Source organism: Cetorhinus maximus, unplaced genomic scaffold (genome assembly GCF_964194155.1).
Source record: "Cetorhinus maximus unplaced genomic scaffold, sCetMax3.hap1.1 HAP1_SCAFFOLD_191, whole genome shotgun sequence".
Classification (NCBI taxonomy): Eukaryota; Metazoa; Chordata; class Chondrichthyes; order Lamniformes; family Cetorhinidae; genus Cetorhinus; species Cetorhinus maximus.
The window spans coordinates 284,948-297,336 of record NW_027596170.1 but is presented as its reverse complement, the minus strand read 5'-3'; positions in this window follow the sequence as shown (position 1 = coordinate 297,336).

The following is a 12,389-nucleotide window of genomic DNA, read 5'->3' as shown; positions in this document are numbered from 1 at the left end:
AGCGGAGGCTGGTGTGGCCCACACTCTTCTTGGCATTTCCCACCATATTTTATGCATCCGAAGCGTTGACCTGAAATTTACCAAAGGAAAATACATCACTATGTATGACTGCGTGGGAGAACAGAGGGGCCACAAGAAGCTACACTCACGTGGTGAATGTGATATTGCATAGAATCACTTTCCCTCTAACACGCTTATCCAGTTTCATCTTAAATACATCTACACTATTTACCACAAACAGTCCCTGTACTGGCCAGTTCCACATTTTCATCGCTCCCTGAGTGAAAAGGCTTCTGCTGCATTATTTCTTGCATTTATTTCCGATTTTTATGTTGGCGGTTCGTAGATTTATCCTGCCGACCACAAGTGACAATATCTTCCCTCCATCTACCAACCAGACCTTGCCTTATCTTGTAAAACAACAGGAACCGAGAGACTCCTTCACCCATTGTTGCCTCCCAAGCTGCTTCACAGGAGTTCTATTAAACAGCATCATTCAATTGCCCGCCTATAGAGTGATCTGGAAAGGTGATCAAAACAGTTGTTCACGGAGAAATGGTTAAGGAGGAAAAGGTAGCGGGATAGGAATTAGGAGGAATTCCAGTTTTCAGGTACCTGACACCTGAAGGAACAGCCACCAACGTCGCATTGATATTAATCAGGTTTGCTCAAGAGTCCAGAATTGGAGGAGCACAGAGATCTCTGGCAATTGTGTGCCTGGAGGAGATAACAGAGTAAGAACGGGAATGACCAGTGGGGTATTTGAGAACAAGGATGATCGTTTTATAATCTGGTTATTGCGTAACGAGGAACCAATATAGTTCAGTGAGCTCAGGGATTGAGTGATGAATGGTGACCGAAGTGAATTAGGTCGCAAAGGCAGCAGAGTATTGGAATGGCCTCAGGTTATGCTGTTTAGAATGCGATAGAATAGCCAGGAATGCATTATAATATTCATGTATAAAAGTTACAAATGTGTCGATGAGAATTGCAGCTGTAGATGAGCTGAGACAGGGGACGGGACGGGCGATGATACTGAGGTGGATTGAAGCGTCCATCGCAATAAGACAGGCCTGTGTTTGAAACAGGGCACCAGTGTTGTGAAGTCACTATGTCTGCACCTCAAACAGATTCCAGGAACAGGGCTGGCGCTGGTATCCAGGGAATGGAGTTTGGTGTGGGACTTGAAATCATTTTCCTTAACATTGTATAAATATATTCCATTTGGTGGAAAGCCTTGCTTATCGGGAAATTGGATCAGCAATCTGTTAATGTCGAGGAAGCGGCGAGATTGCAAGACCAGCTGGCGAGTTAGGCTCCTCTGTGGATGTGTGGAAGCCTATGCTGTGTTTATAGATGATGTTACCGGTGGCAGCGCGCAGATGGGAAATCAGACTGGGAAAAAGGAGGAATCTTTGGAGGAGGGCAAAAAGCTGAAGATAATGTCCATAATGTCCAAATATTAGCAGATAACAATTGAATTCAATCGGTCGAAATTCAACTTGATATATTTTATATGAGGAATGTTTATTAAATGTTCTGGAATCAAGGTTCGCTAATGGAGTTGAGATACCGATCAGGAAAAAAATCTCTTTTTATTTTGAAATAACCTTGAGGAGCGAAATGGCCTCCTCCTGCACTTAACAATGTTTCATTATATAGATTACGGAGAGATAGACTCACCAATAAAATCCATAAGGAAATGGGGCTCCCTGGAAGTGATGGGCTGCGCCACCACCAAGACTCCAAGTATCAAGAACAGCACCTTCTTCATCTTCCGCTGAACTCCTCAGAGACGCAGTGGGATGGCTGGAGTGCAGGTGCTGTTTATATAAGCTCATAAAGGATTGAGTGGTTAATAATCACACTCGTACCGAGCGGTCAGGCTCCACCTTAAGCGTGTTAAAAAGTAAGGCCATAAATGAGATGAACAGTATTGGGAATCAAAGATGAAGCTTGTCTCACAACGAGATTTTATTTACTTAATTTCAGATGGTCCAATTTGGGTAATGATCCCACTGAGGAAGAACGCGTTTACTGTCCTTATAGTAAGTGGCATAAACAGAATACGGTCTTCGAGCCATTGAGTAGATGCTTTCTCTTTGAACCAGCTACCTAATTCCTGCACTTTAAACATGTTGTCTCCACATCGCCCTGCAGTTCATCCTTTTCAGTTATTATTGCACCTCATATTCTGAAAGTTCCTGTTGATCCTGCTGCCAGGCAGCGCATTTTAGATCAGAACAACTAACTGTGTTTATTGGCAGTCTCCTCAGCTTCGATAGAGTTCAGTTTGCTGTTGTCTGCAATTACCTCAATGTCGTTCTGCTGATCACCAGATGTCCCAGTCTGGAAAATAGTATGGGACCACCATTAGGTGAAGTTTGGATCTGGGGAAAAAAAAAATTCCCTCGAACAAAATCATAAACAGATTATCCAATTATATTCATCAGGGGTATTTTTCCAAGGTCAAATTGTCTCCACGAAGCTAAATCAGTGAAGGCACTTGAATATTGGCGGTGAAATTCTTTGGGACATTCTTACGCTTTAAGGGCGCTATAGGAATGCAAATGTTGTTTTTATTCTGTTCTTGCTTCATCCTCTTCCTTCATCTACTTTCATTCCCTCTCTCCTCTCTCCCTGTCAAGATAACAATGGATCGCTTATGTTTATATCACGCTATCTCCTTCTGCATTTTTGTCTGCCCCATCCTCAAACTCCTTTCCCAGCTTCCCGTCGATCACCCTCTCTCTCTGAATCTCACTCACCCAGCTTAAACCAGCTGCCCAGGTGGTTAAATATTTCTAAGTTTTAAGTGCTGACGGCTTGTTAATATTTTTCCTCATACGCGGAGCTGCCCTGTTACCAGTCGCCATCCTGTCTGACAGCCTTTACTAATGTTAAAGAATCAGCTGTCCCTGAATATGTGCCTGCGGAACACTGTCCCTCTATGAAGGCAAAGCACAGAATCTCAAATGCTGAATGTCTAATTATCACCAGGTAACTTAATTGAATGCAACTCGTTGCTTGGATTAGCCTTGGTGAAAATCTTTAGAAACAACTGCCAAAACATTTTCAGACTCCATCATCCGCGATGGTATCCACTGCATTCAGCCATATATTGAATATCCTGTGGAGTGAAGTGAAACGGTTGAAGACTGGCATTTGTGCTTTGATTGACCACAGGAGGAGACCGATGCATATCTTCCAATAAGCACGTCTATCAGTAGGTGGTTGCAAATAATTAAGCCTTGTCTTTTGTATTTGCATGCTTACCTACCTCATCATTGAGAATGGGGATATTTTAGGAAACTACTTCTCCATTTAGTTGTTCTACTGTCCATCACCATTTAGAAGTGGATGGGATAGGGCTGCAGAGATGTGATCTGATCCGTTGCTTTAGTGAGTGCTTAGATCTGAGTATCGCTAGCTGCGTTCGCTGTTTGTCTTGCATGTAGTCCTGTGTTGCAGCTTCAGAAGGTTGGTCGCAGGAATTTAAATGTGTTTGATGCTGTTCCTAACGTTCTCTGTTACACTCCAGATTGAACCAGGCTTGATCACTTGCTTTGATGTTAACTGATGTGAGAGATATGAGATCCCATGATCGTGTAGATTATAGATGTACGAAATTATTACCCTTTGTTTCTCTCTATCTCTCTCACTGGCTTTCTTGCCCCGTCTCTCTCGCTCTCTCTCTGACTCTCAATAGTTTTCATAACATCTCTCTCTCTCTCTCTCTCTCTCTGTCTCTCACTAACCATCTTGCCCCGTCTCTCTCGCTCTCTCTGCACAAACTTCCTTGCCTTGTCTCTCTCACTGTTCCTCTCTCACCTGCTTTCTTCCTCTCTCTCTCTCTCTCTCTCTCTCTCTCTCACCAGCATTCTTGCCCCGTCTCTCTTGCTCTCTCTCTGCACAAACTTTCTTGCCTTGTCTCTCTCACTGTTCCTCTCTCAGCAGCTCTGTTGCACTGTCTCTCTCTCTCCCTCTCTCACCAGCTTTCTTGCCCTGTCTCTCTCTCTCTCTATGTTTCTTCAACCAGCTTTTTTTTGCCTGTCTCTCTCCATCTCTCTCACCAGCTTTCTTGCCCAGTCTCTCTCTTGCTCACAAGCTTTCTTGCACTCTCTCTCCAGCTATCTTGCCCTGTCGCTCTCTCACCATCTTTTGTGCACTGCCTCTCTACCTCTCTCTCCTTCTCTCTCTCTATCGCTCTGACCATCTTTCTTGCCCTTCCTCGCTCTCTGTTAAAACAGTTTTCTTGGCCTCTCTCTCTCTCTTTCTCCAGCTTTATTGCCCTGCCTCTTTCTCACACACACACCAGCTTTTTGGCATGTCTCTCTCCCTCTCTCTCTCACCATGTTTCAAGCCCTCTCTCTCTCTCTTTCTGTCTCTTCTCTCTTTCTCTCTCAGCAGCTTTCTTGCCCTGTCTCTCTGCATCTCTCTCTCTCTCTCTCTCTCTACAGCAACTTTCTTCCCCTGTCTCTCTCTCTGTCCCTCTCTTTCAAGCTTTCTTGCCGTGTCTCTCTCTCTCTCTCAAACCAGCTTTTTTGCCCTGTCTCTCTCTCTCTCTCTCCAGCTTTCTTTCACTGTCTCTCTATCTCTCTGACTCACCAGCTTTCTTGTCCTGTCTATCTCTCTCTCTCTCTCTCCAGCTTTATTGCCCTGCCTCTCTCTCACAAACACACCAGCTTTTTGACATGTCTCTCTCCCTCTGTTTCTCACCAGGTTTCAAGCCCCCCCCCCCTCCCCCCCCCCCCCCCCTCTCTCTCTCTCCCTCTCTCTCTCTGTCTTTCCTTTTCTCCTCTATTTCTCTCTCACCACCTTTCTTGCCCCGTTTCTCTGACTCGCTCGCTCTCTGTACACATACTTTCTTGCTCTGTCTCTCTTTATCCCTCTCACGAGTTTTCTTGCCCTGTCCCTCTCTCTCTCTCTCATCAGCTTTCTTGCCTGTCTCTCTACCTTTCTCTCTCACCAGATTTCTTGTGCTCTCTCTCTCTCTCTCTCTCTCTCTCTCTCTCCAGCTTTATTGCCCTGCGTCTCTCTCACACAAACACCAGCTTTATGACATGTCTCTGTCCATCTCTCTCTCACCAGTTTTCAAGCCCTCTCTCTCTCTCTATTTTGGTCTCTTCTCTCTTTCTCTCTCACCAGCTTGCTTGCCCCGTCTCTCTGTCTCGCTCTCTCTCTCTACAAAAAATTTCTTGCCCTGTCTCTCTCTCCCTGTCCCTCTCTCTCCAGCTTTCTTGCCCTCTCTCACACTATTTCTCTCTCTATCTCACTAGCATTCTTTCCCCGTCTCTCTCGCTCTCTCTCTGTCTGCACAAACTTTCTTGCCTTGTCTCTCACTCTTCCTCTCTCACCAGCTCTGTTGCACTGTCTCTCTCACTCTTTCTCCCTCCCTCTCTCACCCACTTTCTTGCCCTCTCTCTGTCGATCTCTGTCTTTCTATCACCAGCTTTTTTGCTTGCCTCTCTCAATCTATCTCACCAGCTTTTTTGCCCTCGCTCTATCTCACTCAGCAGCTTTCTTGCACTGTCTCTCTGCCTCTCTCTCACCAGCTTTATTGCGCTGCCTCTCGCTCACACACACGAGCTTTTTGACATGTCTCTCTCCCGTTCCCTCTCACCAGGTGTCTAGCCGTCTCTCTCTCTCTATTTCTGTCTCTTCTCCCTTTCTCTCAAAGCAGCTTTCTTGTCCTTTCTTTCTCTCACCTGCTTTATTGCCCTGTCTCTGTTCATCTCTCTCACAATTTTCCTTGCCCTGTCTCTCTCTCTCTCTCACAGCATCTTTCTTGCCCTGTCTCGCTCTCTCTCAATCTCTCACCAGCATTCATGACCTGTCCCTCATTCTCGCTATATCTCAATAGCTATCTTGCCCTGTCTATCTCCCTCTCTCTCACCATCGTTCCTGCCCTGCCTCTATCTCTCTCTTTCCCTCTCTCACCAGCTTTCTTGACCGCTCTCTCTAACTCGCTCACTCTCTAACCAGCTTTCTTACCCCGTCTCCTTCTCTGTATGAATACAGCAACCCAGACAACATCAAACACACAATAATGCACAGATTTTAATAAATTAGTGTGATGGGATTTGAACACTCATTACTTAAGAGATTGTGTACTGTCTCCACAGAAAGATTGTGAGCTGCTGCTTCATATTCAGGTACACCTCATTCCTTTCTATTCGATAAAGGGTGTGAGACAGTATGGCAAATGGTGAGTGGACAGTTCGCTATCAGTGGGAAATATTTAGCCATCCACAAGTGGCTTAGATTTAGAACTATTTAATGGAGAGATAACATGAGTGGAAGATGGCGAACGGGATGGATCAAGAAAGAGATGCAAATGATGAGTTAGAGGAGCAGAGCGAGGTAGAGAAAGAGAAAATTAACATAAACTCAGAGAGGCAGGGGGGAGAGTGTTAGGACGTAGATAATTGGAGAGGTTCAAAGAGAATTAGAAAAAAAAAATTGCATTTCTATACCATCATTCGCAGCGTCAGAAATTCCCGAAGATTACCCCAAAAAAATGTTAAGGTGTCATCACTGATATAATGTAGAATGTGTGATAGCCAACCGGTGCACAGAAAGCTCCCACTGACCACTTAATGACCTGATCAACTACTTCAGTTATGTGAGACCGACAAACAAATGACCCAGCCAAGTATGCTGCCCAAAGACGGTGTGGGTTATCTTAGACAGTTGGAGGTTAGGTAACCAGTAAAAACGCAATAAAGATAATTGTAAAATGAACTAAGTGGAAGACAACATGCATTTAATTTTACTTGTTGTCAGTGTATTTAATTGCAGCCAATGATGGTTATAAATCCTCCCAAGGTGAATCATTATTCAGACTTATTCATGGATTGCAATTAAAAACCAGCTTTGGGAACACATTATAACATTGATTAAGTCACTCTTTATCTCCATTCCCGGGCTCTTTTGATATGTCCAAGATGTAACCAATCCCCAGTGTGTGTGTGTGTGTGTGTGTGTGTGTGTGTGTGTGTGTGTGTGTGTGTGTGTGTGTGTGTGTGTGTGTGTGTGTGTGTGTGTGTGTGTGTGTGTGTGTGTGTGTGTGTGTGTGTGTGTGTTTGTGTGTATGCGTGTGTGTGTGTATGTGTGTGTTTGTGTCAGATAATTAACGACAGGATGCTTTCTGAGCCCATATAAATAGCTTATATATACCGATCATCTCACATTGACTCTGAGGAACTCAGCAAAAATGGTGAAAAGACTGCTCTTGGTATTTGGTGTCTTGGTGCTAATACAGCCATTTACTGTTGGATGGTTAGTGTACTCTCGGAATTGGCAGTTCAGTATATCTCTTAGGATACAACACATGGCGCTATTGATAGGACCAGGCGGAGACATTCTGCACCCCGGGGCTTCTCCAACATAGAATTGGATCTTTGTTGATCGCCACCTCACCTCCCTTTACCCAGTTTTTTTTTTCTGTACACTGAACATATTTTCATCAAAAGACCCCAAAATCTCTCTGCTGTGAATTGCGACGTGAAAGGAACAATCCATTGATGACCATAATTGGTCCAAGCGTGGACTAACCGTGGAATGTTGAAACCAGAAACGTGAACAGTGTTCTTAGTGTGGTCTACCGGAGGGATATGTAGATTACATCTGGGCACTGTGCTCAAAGAGAAGTCTAAGAAAGAGATACGGATACCATGACTGAGCACAGCGAGAATGGAAATAAATTGTATTGCGCCTTCAACAACTAGAAAATAGGCGGGGGACTCAGCAGTAGCATAATGAAAAATAAGTTCCACAGGGCAACATACTCATGGGGGATTGGGGTAATGCTGAAGATTCTATCCCCAGCCGCAGAAGGCACAGCCGTCAATGAGGAATCGATTGGAATCAGGACCTGCAGAGTCAGGCAGGGTTGGCAGACGAGAGGAAATCATACGATGGTGAATAGGGTGCGTGTTGAAAGCATGGCATAGAGTGAATGTAATAAATCACCGAGGGTCAGCATGTGTATGAGACACATGGCGGGGGGTGGGGGGGTGCGGAGTTACGGGCAGATGATTGGGTGATATTGATGGTTACTGGACAATCCCACGATAAATAAAATGCGATCAATACTTTATTTGTGAAAGGACCAAAAACTGAAATTCTAAGGTTTCCACTTTGAAAGGATTTTAATGGTTATGGAAACAAATTGGGCTGATGGCGGTGAGCGCACATCAGCCAGGTTTCATTTGAATGGAGATACAGGTTTGAGGCGCTGGATGGACACCTCCTGTTACATTCAATGTTGATCTCTAGCGGCTAATGTGAAATATACTCACCTCCCGTCGTATAATGATTGTGGCTATAAAGCCGCCCTGCCAGGACCATGAATCCAAGTACGAAAAACAGAGCTTTGCACAACTCCTGAGATCCTCTGAGTAACAATGAGATAACGGGAGTACGGATGTTCTTTATAGGAACTGAGTGACTGTTCTGTAGTTAATAATAACATGCGCACAATGAAGATTGTCTCCACTTTGAGAATGTTAAAGATGCAGTGTCCAAAGCTGGATACTTGTTAATCAATAGAGAGGCATATCTGTGCAATGATGGATCTTGTGGAGGTTTAAAATTATTCTGAAAGGTGTTGAAAATAAGAACCAATCTGAAGAGGAAAGGGCCATTTGATCCATTTGGTCCATTGAGCCTCTGCTTGGTGTATGAAATAGCTACCGAATCCTGCCCGCACGATCTCTTGACTTTCCCCATTGCTCAGCCATCGCTCTTTTTTCGGTTCAATTATGTTCACAACTCCTCGTTTTTAATTCACCATCGTACCTTTCTCCATTCCCCGTTCAGGAAGCAGCTGAGAGGTCACATGGACAAGCTGAGTAAAAATACTTTTTCCCACATCTGCCATCGGGTTCCTCTGCCAATTATGTTCAATGTATTTCTCCCGATCACCCAAAACCCCATTCCGGTTGCCCCTATTGCCAGAATAAATGTAAATTTGCCCCTGGGGCCCTGGGAGCGATAGTGATCAGATGGGCAGTATCAGTAAAACAGTTACCTGGATATTTACTCACTGATGAGTTTTGTAGCTTGAAGCACTGACGACCCATCAGCAGTAAATCATTGTCTGTTCCAAGCTTTGGGGCAGCCCGATCTGGGGAAGGCTCTGCTGGTATTTAACATTTTCAATTATTCATTATTTACATTCCCCATCATCTTTCTCGCTCTCTCTCTCCTTATCGCTGTTCTTTTCACTCCGTATCCCGTCCTAGCTCAGTCTCTCTGCCTCTCTCTCCCAGTACTTCCTCTCTCTCCCTCTGCATCTCCCCATCTGCTCCCTGTCCCCCTCTTCCTCCTTCTCTCACTCCCTAGCTCTCTTCGCCTCGGTGATTTCATTTCGCACTATCACACTCCGTTCGTCTTTTCCACGAATTATTTTATCCCCCTTTCCCCCTCTCATCCTCCATCTTCCTTTGGTACTGTATTTCAGTATCTCTCTGTTCCTGCTTTATCAATTAGGCCGGAAAGCTAAATATATCAATTTAAGACGGTGTCTGCTTGTTCAATATTTGCATCTAAAACGGAACTGCGCTGTCACCAGTCGCTATCCAGCCTGGCAACGTTCAGCAAGATCCGGGAAATGAGGTGTCCCTGAATATAAAGCAGCAGTTCACTGTCTGTCTGTGGAGGCAATTCACAAGCAGTAAACTACTGGCTGTCAAAATAGTATCATTTGAATGTATTTGTGACATGTCGATGTTCTCTGAGCGAAATATCTTTCCACATTAATATATGAACTCAAATGCGTGATCATTTTTGCGAGGCTATGGATGATTTGTCATTCATGGGACATGAGCGCTGAAGCGTAGGACCACATATTTTATTTTACAAAACAAAAACCGAATTAACTGGAAAAACTCAGCAGGTCAGGCAGGATCGACGGAGAAGAATGAAGTTGACGTTTCGAGTCCTCAGGCTGCCAGACCTGCTGAGGTTTTCCAGGTAATTCTGTTTTTCTTTTGTATTTCCAGCATCCGCAGTTATTTGTTTTGATTTTATTTTCCACTCCTGCATACTCCTGAGAACCTCGTAGTCAGCCATCTTCCTGAACCACAGGACTACATATGATTTTAGGGACATCCACAGTGCTGTTGAGGAATTTGCAGTCAGGCGCAGTGTAAAATTTTGTTGGTGGAATTTCTGGGCACTGTGTTCAGCATCCAGAGATGTTTTTTTTACAGGACCATTGCCTCTTTAAATAGGGCCAGTGAGTTATTTGCCAATTTACTAAATTCACGCACAGAAACATCCACGGTAACCCCACTAACCCATATGCACACTCCCCTCCTCCACCAAGCCGCCACCAAATACCCCAATTGTCTCCCCACATTAGTGGCTGTTGGCTTTCCAAACTCTTCCCCATTTCCTCACCAACCCGCATCGCTATTCGTTTCCTCTTTCCAGAGACTCGACCAAAATGACCTCTCACTGCCTTCAGCCTGAACGGACTAGGTGGGCCGAATGGCCTGTTGTGCCGTAGTCACTCTAGGAATGTACCTATTTCAATGTAGCCCAGTGGTGGGCATAAGCTGGAGAGTAAAGTCAACTCATGCTTCTAGGAGAGGGTAAAATGTCTGAGGTGTCCAGAATGCAACGTGTCATAGAAGCCTTGCAAGTTGACCACCGGGTTTTGGTTACCATGGTTATTTGGAGCACTTTGCCAGCCGATTAACTATTTGCTTGTAATGCGGATCTGACCAGATTTGACATTTGCCATCCTGCCTCACAGCCTTGAACAAGGTGTGAGGATCTGGCATTAATGCATCACCCCTTGAAAGGATGCAGCAGCTCACTGCCCGTGTGTGTGGACAACATGAAGCGCGCCCAGTACTCAGTCTCCAAATTTCGCTTCTTTCAATTGATAAACACGGCGGGCTGATGTTGTGGTAACTTTGACAAACGGACCACAGGAGGATCAGGTACAGGTCACGGTCACTTACTGAAGCAATTGCAAGGAAATAACCATCTCAAGGCAGTTTGAGTTAGCACTCTGCTAAACATCAAGCATACAGCTTATTTTAAACACTACTGATCATGTACAAGAACAATATTCAAATTCCAATATTTTAAACATGCAGGTTGCATCATACATGTACTTTCTCGCCGGCAGAGAACTATCTCACAGCCAAAGTTGGGACCATTTGTCCTTTCCTTATCTGCTGAAGAGCACACTTTATCTATGTTTTGTCATTGTCTTACTCGAGTCCGGCTGCCAAGGCCTTTCTGTTGTTTGCAGGCCATAAGGCTGTGCAATGTTCTTCTGGTAACATGTATCTGTTAATATGCTTGGTAGCATTGGCTGTCTGGAGATATTGAGTAATTCATTCCCTTTCAATAAATTCTGACCGTATTTTCCTGAACCGCTGGGTTTCTGTGTGATTTTGAAACCGGGCGCAAAAGGGTCACTTAATGTGTAACAGCGGCTCACTGCCTATGAGAACAACATACATCTTCAGCACCTCTCCAGGGATTTGTATCCAGTGTCTGCAGAGACCTCCTTATTTGCATAGGATGGAACTAGATTGATTGTGATGCTGGTGGAGGCAGTGTTTTTGGCACTTGAAGCGGTTTGCATTTGCACATGCTTCAGCCTTGTCTTTTTCACTGTCATACTGGGCTCCCCTTGATTTTTCGGGTATTCTCCTTTGATTAGTTATTTAATTTCCTGCCACCACGAGATGTGAACAGCCAGCAAAATATCCATTTTATACTTTGTTTATTGGATTACAGATCTCTGTCTATGGCACGCTTCTACCGATGATTAGATAGTGTGCAGATCTTTATTATAGCTTCATCAGCTAAAACTTCATTGCATAATGTGCTTTGTGCTGTTCCAAATGTACTCGACCACACTCGTCATTGATCCAGGATTCGCACTTTGGCGCAATGGTAACTGTAGAATGACTGATAAACTGATCCATAGAATTAAAGGTTGTGGTTGTATGGAACTCTGCTGCTGCTGATGGCCCACAGAGACTCATGGATGCCCAGTGTTCAGCTGCTCAACCTGTTATTAATCTACCCCATTTAGCAGTATGGTAGTGCCAGACACTATAGTGGAGAGGGTCCTCTGTGAGAAGAGAGGGATTGTCTTTACGAGGACTGTGCGGTGGTTACTCCCACCGATACTCTCGTGAAAAGATGCATCCGGGGAAGTCAGATTGCTGGGGGCGGTGTCAAGGTATTTTCCTATTACTCGTTGTCTCACACCTGGCCACATGTCAATTCTGAAAATATGTTCTTCGAAGTTCGACAAAATCGGTGAACAATGATGCTCAGAACCATTCAAGGCGTTGGATATTCTGTTCCTGAACTGGATTTCACTTTGTTTCATGATACACTCAATGCACCTT